A 7,887-nucleotide genomic window follows, 5' to 3' on the forward strand; every position below is an offset into this window, starting at 1 on the left:
AGCACACAGGAGGCGGAGCCCAGACCTGGCTCGGGGCCCCAGACGCCTAACCGTCCGGCCAATGATTTCTCTCAACCAGCGAGATATCCCCACGCTCCCTGTGAAAAGGCACCCGGACACTGTCTGTCGGCAGGGCATCTCAGGCCAGCTGAGAGCAGGGTGGGCAGCGGCTGAACACGCGGGCTCCGATTCCAATCCCGTTCTCCACTTATGAACTCCGTGGCCTTGGGTAAGCGACCAACATCTGAGGGCCTCGGTCCTCCCACCTGGACACTGAAGCTGCTGAGGGCCAAAGGCTCGGCGGGTGGGAGGATTCAATGGGACAACAGTTAATACACATTCCTCAGTGAGCAGAACCATTGTTCTGATGTCCTGCCGCCTATGGGCACTCATGCCACAGGGATCTAGGCTCACCAAGCACAGGGCAGGTTTCCAGGAGACGGAGAAACTAAAGCCCAGAGAGGGCCGAGGCCGGTTTGGCTCAGTGGTAGAGCGTCGGTCTGCGGACTGAAAGGTCCCGGGTTCAATTCTGGTCAAGGGCATGTACACTGGTTGCGGGCACATCCCGGTGGGGGGTGTGCAGGAGGCAGCTGATCGATGTTTCTCTCTCGTCGACGTTTCTGGCTCTCTATCTCTCTCCCTTCCTCTCTGTAAAAAATCAATAAAATATATATATTTTTAAAGCCCAGAGAGGGTGGGTGACCATCCCCAGGCCACACAGCCCAGCCCGGCTCCTTCCCCTGGTGGAAGGCACCACTGGACACTGAGCGCCCCCCACCCTGACTCCCAGAGGGCCTGGCAGGAGGAGGCAGGTGCTGCTGGGCACTGACCAGAGGGGCTGGGATATGGAGAGAAGGCGAAGGGCACTGGAGGCCAGCCTCCCCCCACCCCACCATCACCAGGCTGGCCAAGAGCACCTCCTCTCCAGCCCAGTGGAGTGGCGGTGCGCCGGCCAAGCTCTTGGGTAACCTGGTTTTGAGCAATCCTCCGAAGGAGTGCAGACGCCAAAAAGCACATGTTAGCTGTCTTGTTACATCCTCTGGGTTTGATCTCTGTTTTAGACGTCCATTAATCAGCCTCACTATTTTTAGACAACTCCCGCAGCAGCCAGACTCCGGCCCCTCTCTCAGACTGGACTATGTTTTTCAATTTTTTACAAAACCATCTTAAAAAAAAAAAAATTAGAACGAAAGCAGTTTCTTCATCCACCCTTCAGGATGGGGAAATATGCAGAGGTCAGATCTCCACTATCAGCAGCTGGCCAGCGATGGGAAGCCATTGCTCTTTTGCTAAATTAAATGGGATGCTAGTCGATAAACATTCCTCGGTGAGCAGAACCAGAAAGGGTTGTCCTGATAACAGTGTCCAGCCATCTTTCCTCGGGCACCTTTCACCCGGTTCTATGACCGTATCTTCAGGAGTTGACTTCCCTTGTCAAGTTGGGAAGAAACAGGGTCTTTCTTTCTCGCTGCTGTCATGACGTCTGTGTTCATGTCCCAACGGCCAACATGGTGCCCAGCACCCAGGGTCTCAGTGAATGTTTGTGGAGTGAATGCTCATTATTGCCACCCCACCCGTCTCCCCTTCAGCAAGGCACATGGCACACCGGGGTGACCTATGGGGAGAGCTTCTGGCAGCCCACATTGCACGCTCTTTCCTCCCCGGATGTAGAGACCCTCTTTCCATTAGGGATCCACCTTACGTGGTCCTGATAAGGTGGCTGTTACTCAGAGTCAGACGTGGCCCAGATGGGTCAGAGTTGCTGATCTCCATGGAGATGGCTGGAGTGGGCATGAGTCCCTGTGCTAAGAAGAGCTCGTCAAATTGCCCCCAAGACAGTGAGATGGCTGTCTCGTTGGGTCGCTGCTAGCCACATGTACTAGCTATTGGGAGTCTAAATGAATGGAAACTAAATAAAATTTAGATTCAGTTTCTCAGTCACACCAGCTGCATTCTGAGTGCTCACACATGGCTAGAGGCTGCTGTCCGGGACAGCACAGTTATCAAACTGGTCTATTATCATAGAAAGTTCTACCGGGCAACACCGATCCAGGTACTGCTGTGCCTAAACCAGACAGATCCAAACAGATTTATTTATTCATGCGTGTATGTATGTATGTATGTTCTGCTTACGTTTGTTTGAGTTGAATGTCTTTCACATAAAACCTAAATAATCTTGACCAAGAGAGCTCAACTGGTTATAAGTCATCAAGTACTCACATCAGGTGCTGAAGTTCATTCAGATGAGAATATTTATACACCTGTAAAATCAGCCTACTCCCAGCCCAGCCTACCTCAGTGGATCACAGGCTACCAAATCTAGGAGGATCAACTCGTGTAGCCTGTCGCCTTAAACCAGGCAAGTCCAATATCTCATTCTCATCCGACAACCAAGCTGTTTCTGTTTGTACAACAGAAGCCTGACTGCCTTGGATGTGTCCTCTGGCAAGGATCCCAGGCTCACTCGGGGGTGTCTCCAACAAGAGGGACTTGCTTGAAGGAATTTGGTTGAGTGAGAAAGACAATTCCCACAAGAACCCTAGAACAGCCCCAGACCCAAGCCTTCCAGAAACTGGCTGTAATGAAAATAAAAGGAGGACCTTGATCCCAGACAACTTAAGCAACCAAGGTCTCTTTATCTTCTGTAGGATTTGATTGCTATTGTGATTGTGTCCCCATTGCTAACTGCTTGATTCTCAATTTCTCTATCTTCAGTTCAAATTCTAAAGGAGAGAATCTGATATCTAATAATTTAGTCATCATTATCCCTGTTGGGAAAGTTCCAGGTCAAATCCTCCCATATGCTACCAGCTAGCCAATGAATTGGCTGCTCTTGGGGGTCAGGTGCTTTCTTCTGGTCCAATCGGCTAACTGGAAGGGGTCACATGATATCAGAACAATAACAAGTCTGACCTCTCAACAGAGATGGTGAACAGGGGAGTCATTCTAATTGTCTCGTGTTGGAAAAGTATCAAGGGCAAGGTTAAACATTTAGACTGTGAGGCCAGATTGGGTTCAAACTTTGTTTTTCTGTTTTGTGTCCTTGCACAAGTTATCTCAACTGTAAATTGGGGGATAATAATAATAATACTTGTCTCTTTGGGTAGATTATCAGAGAACCTGTTTGCAGTAAACACAGAGCCCTTTTTAGCTGTTATTTTTGTTCTGGCGTTCTACTGTTAGCCTGTTGAAGATACCAAGAGAGTTGTCCATATAGGGGGGAAAATTATATCAAGAAGCAAGAGTACTTGTTTTTTGTTCCCCTTCTCAGTCACTAGCTAATTATAGTTCTTCAGTCTTCACATCTGGGAATATAACTATTTTACCTGACTGGAGTTGGAAAGGGTAGACCAGATGGTCTCGCCCAGATCCATCCAATTCTAGTCAAAGATTATTGGGTTTTAATTCAGCTCATTTCTTCCCATGATTTCCCAAGGGCAGAGAATAACCACGTAAGCTTTGCACATAAAACCTCCATTCCTGCTCCAACCACAGCAAACCACTCCCTCACTGCTGTCCTGAGAATGTCTACAGCCCCATCCAAGCTGCCATGTCCTGTTCACAAGTCGTTGCTACAGGGTCCTGTGGTAGACATTCATCAAGACATCTGTCCTGTCCTGACCGGTTTGGCTCAGTGGATAGAGCGTCAGCCTGTGGACTGAAGGGTCCCAGGTTCGATTCCGGTCAAGGGTATGTACCTTGGTTTCGGGTACATCCCCAATAGGGGGTATGCAAGAGGCAGCTGATCGATGTTTCTCATTGATGTTTCTAACTCTCTATCCCTCTCCCTTCCTCTCTTAAAAAAAAAAATCAATAGAATATATTTTAAAAATCTGCCCATTTATTAAAAGCACACAAATGCTTTTAACATGCCTTATTTCTGCTTCATGACCATGACCTTAGCCAGGCTGATTGAGCCAGGAATAGACACCTGATCTGATTGGGCCAGTGAGGCTTCCTCTCCTGAGAACTGTACACCAGAGAGTCTATCTCAGCAAAAACTGTAACACAGCCCGGCTGGTGTGGCTCAGTGGTTGAGCGTTGACCTATGAACCAGGAGGCCACGGTTTGATTCTGGTCAAGGCACATGCCCAGGTTACGAGCTTGATTCCCAATGTGAGGCATGCAGGAGACAGCCAATCAATAATTCTCTCTGATCATTGATGTTTCTCTCTCCCTCTTTCTTCCTCTCTGAAATCAATAAAAATATATCTATTTTAAAACTGTAACACAAACATTCATAAGCTTGGAGGTTGTCAGAAGCTGCCATCGGAACTAAAGAATAGATATGACTGGTCTACGGAGAGAGAAGGGAATGAAATAAATGTCCAGGGAAAGCGGCTCAAGAGACCAGAGAGAATGACCTTCCCATTCACAAGTCCACATCTTTTCGAAGGCACAGCAAATAGGGTCTGTTGTATTTTGCCAAACAGCTACAATATTCCCATCCCGCTCATGCTCTCCAGAAACCTTGCTCCTCTCTCCAGAGACAGAGTCTGGGTCCCCGCCCTGCTGTGTGAGCCTTTGGGACTCCCTCCACTACCAGACTGTGACAGGAGTGGCCCGTGGGGTATCTGAGTCCAGGTCAGAAAAGGTGATGCAGCTTTGCCCTGGCTCTGTCTCTGGGCCCCCGGCAGCATGCTGTAGACACAGACCACAGGGGGAGGCGGCAGGGAGAGCAACCTGATCAGTCTCTCGGTTCTCCGCTCTGAACTCCACACTGAAATGCCTCACAAGCCTTTCCTGGCCCTCTTGTCTCCGAGGGAGATGGGACTGTCCCCGCCTTGGTTGCCCAGGCCAAGAACGTCTTTCAGAGCACCTTTTAACATTATGATCACCATGATTTGTTCACACGTTTGTCTTCCGGGTCTTTGACTCCCCAGCACTTTGACGAGGCCTGGCGCATAGTAGGTGCTCAACAAACATTTCTGCGTGACTGGGTTTCTGTTGTGCCCACTCCCCTCTCTATTGTCAGACCGGTTTTACCTTCTCATTAAGTGACCGGGTGCCCCCCCAAGAGAAGCTGCACACGCCTGGAGAGAGGCAGGCACAGTGCCTACCCAGCAGGTGGCCCCGCGCCCGACTCCTCCTGGGCCCCCCCCCCCGCCCCCCTGGGAATGGAGGGGAGGCCACCTAGCCCAGCCTGCGCCCATGAGCTGAAGGTAATCGTGCCTCTGAGCTGAGAACCAGGCCCCTGCTCCTTGCCAACCATTCACAGGGGAGAAGTGATTAAAAGGCTGGAGAGACTGACTCATAAGGAAATATAAAAAAAGCCCAGCAGTTCCCAAATATGTTTAGGTTGGCTCCCGCACAAAGGGGGTGTGATAAGGGCTCCGAGTGAGAGGGAGGCAACACAGAGGCCCGGGAATCGTGAGAGTGGGTGGCTGGGAGGGACCCCACCGACTGGAAGGCGAAGGGGCCGGAGGGGATCAAACGCAGGTCTGAGCTGGAGGAGAAACGGCTTCTGGAGCTCAGGGCAGCTCTCCACGGGAGGAGAGCGCTGGGGACCGCAGCCAGGGACTGCCACATCCCCTCCACACTGCACTCCTGCCTCTGCCACCAGGAGACTCACGTCCATTCCCTCCAAAAACACGGCAGCGCCCACCTGGCCCCGCAAGCACCACAGCCAGGCCCGAAGGCCCCTCCGGGCAGAAAGCAAGGCCTGCTCTCAGGCAGCTCCTACTCCATCAGGAAGCAGCAGTCCCCTGGGCCAGTGGTCAGCAAACTCATTAGTCAACAGAGCCAAACATCAACAGTACAACGATTGAAATTTCCTTTGAGAGCCACATGTTTTAAACTTAAACTTCTTCTAACGCCACTTCTTCAACATAGACTTGCCCAGGCCGTGGTATTTTGGGTGGAAGAAGAGCCACACGCAAGAGGCCAAAGAGCCACATATGGCTCGAGAGCTGCGATTTGCCAACCACGGCCCTAGGTCTTTGCCCTGGCCATTCCCTCTTTCTAGAATGTTCTTCCCCTGTATACTCATATGGTCAATTCCCTCATCACCATCATTTTATGTGGATGACACCTTCCCCATGAGGCTTCTCTTTTTTCTTATCACAACCTTTTTTTCTTTTTCTTTTTTCCATGTGTTTAAATTGAACTTCATACATTTCTTTCTGCACATCCAACACTATTATGTATTCGTGTCACGTGTATGGCATAGTGGTTAGCCAGTCACATGCTTTACCAAGTGTCCCCCTGGAGTTCTGGTTCTCACCTGGCACCATACGTAGGTATGACGATATTATTGGCTATATTCCCCGAGCTGTATTTTATATCTTGGGACTGTTCTGCAACAGCCAATTTGTACTTCTTAATCCCTTCACCTTTGTCATCCAGCCCCCAGCCCCCTCCCCTCTGGCCACCATCAGTCTGCTCTCCTCTGTGAGTCTGTTTGTTTGTTTGTTTGTTTGTTTGATGACCACCTCATTCAACTCCATCACTCACCTGAAGGCCCGCCCACCACCGTACCCCACCCTCCCACCTCCCACCTCCCACCCCCACCTCCACCTCCCTTCTCTGTCTCTGCTGTCGTCCAGACTTGGCGCTTTCTAACTCACGGTGTCATTCCTCGCTGGTGTGGCCTATTGTCTATTGCCGTGGTCTCTCCTGGTCGCCCGCAGCATCCAGGCCCTCCTCAGACCCCGGTCTGGGCCTGGCTTCGGGGCTCCTGGGTGAGCGCTGAGCCGCCGCCTCCCATTTCTCCCCTCTTGAGTCACCTCCTTTGAGCCTCTCTTCCCCTGGCTGTCTGTGAGCCGGGCTGGGTTCCCCACAATGGGAAGAAATAATAAATAATCATCAGGCTAATGAGGATGGAGATGATTGTGTGGGAACTCCCAGCCGCATGACAGAACAGCCTCCTGTTGATGGATCGTGGGAAAGACGTAAATCCTGGCCGCGCCCCTGAGCGGGAACACGTGTTCTTCGTCTTGTGGCAGCTGCTGAAAATGCCCACCGGGGTGTGCACCCCTCCTGGGGGTGGCCGGGCTGAGAGGCCCACGCTCGCGCAGAGGGAGGGGTGGTTAAAAAAGGGGACCGTCAGCCAAAACCGGTTTGGCTCAGTGGATAGAGCATCGGCCTGTGGACTAAAAGGTCCCAGATTCGATTCCGGTCAAGGGCATGTACCTTGGTTGTGGGCACATCCCCAGAGTGGGGTGTGCAGGAGGCAGCTGATCGATATTTCTCTCTTATCGATGTTTCTAGCTCTCTCTATCTCTCCCTTCCTCTCTGTAAAAAATCAATAAAATATATATATTTTTTTAAAAATGGGGACCATCTCTTCGCCCATTAACCTGACCACCAATAAAATGAGCCCAAGTCAGCAGCAGTGGTTACATGTGAGTCTTAGGGCCAAACACCCAGGAGACTTACATCCCAACTGCCGCTCAGTACTGTGTGACCTTAGGCTGTTTAACGGTGCCGAGCCTCAGTTTTCTCATCTGAAAATGGGCTCATGATCACGCCTTCCTCACTGGTTTGTCTTGAAGCTCAGGAATGAATGACAACCACTCAGCACAGAGCGGCCACCGCGTAAACCTTGGCTGCCCTTGTCATTACGGACGTGGTTCTATGTTAGCGGCTGTGCAGGCGGGGAGAAGTGAGAGCCGGAGTCTGGGCCATCGGGCACGGAGGACCTGGCTGGGAAGATGAGACGGGGCCGTGGACTTGGGCGGGGGTGCCCACCACTGATCTCGGTACCCCCCACCCTGCTTCACCCCTTGTCCAACTTTCGTCCCCTCCGAAGGGAGAACCACACCTGGCTCATGTGTTCCCACACGTGATCCCAAACCAGCACAGGGCTCCCACAGGCATGGGTGGCCTTGAAATGCGAGGCATATAGGCAGGTCCTAAATACCAACAAGCAAAGCGCCTTGTTCCAGA

Source organism: Pipistrellus kuhlii, unplaced genomic scaffold, assembly GCF_014108245.1.
Source record: "Pipistrellus kuhlii isolate mPipKuh1 unplaced genomic scaffold, mPipKuh1.p scaffold_m20_p_22, whole genome shotgun sequence".
Classification (NCBI taxonomy): Eukaryota; Metazoa; Chordata; class Mammalia; order Chiroptera; family Vespertilionidae; genus Pipistrellus; species Pipistrellus kuhlii.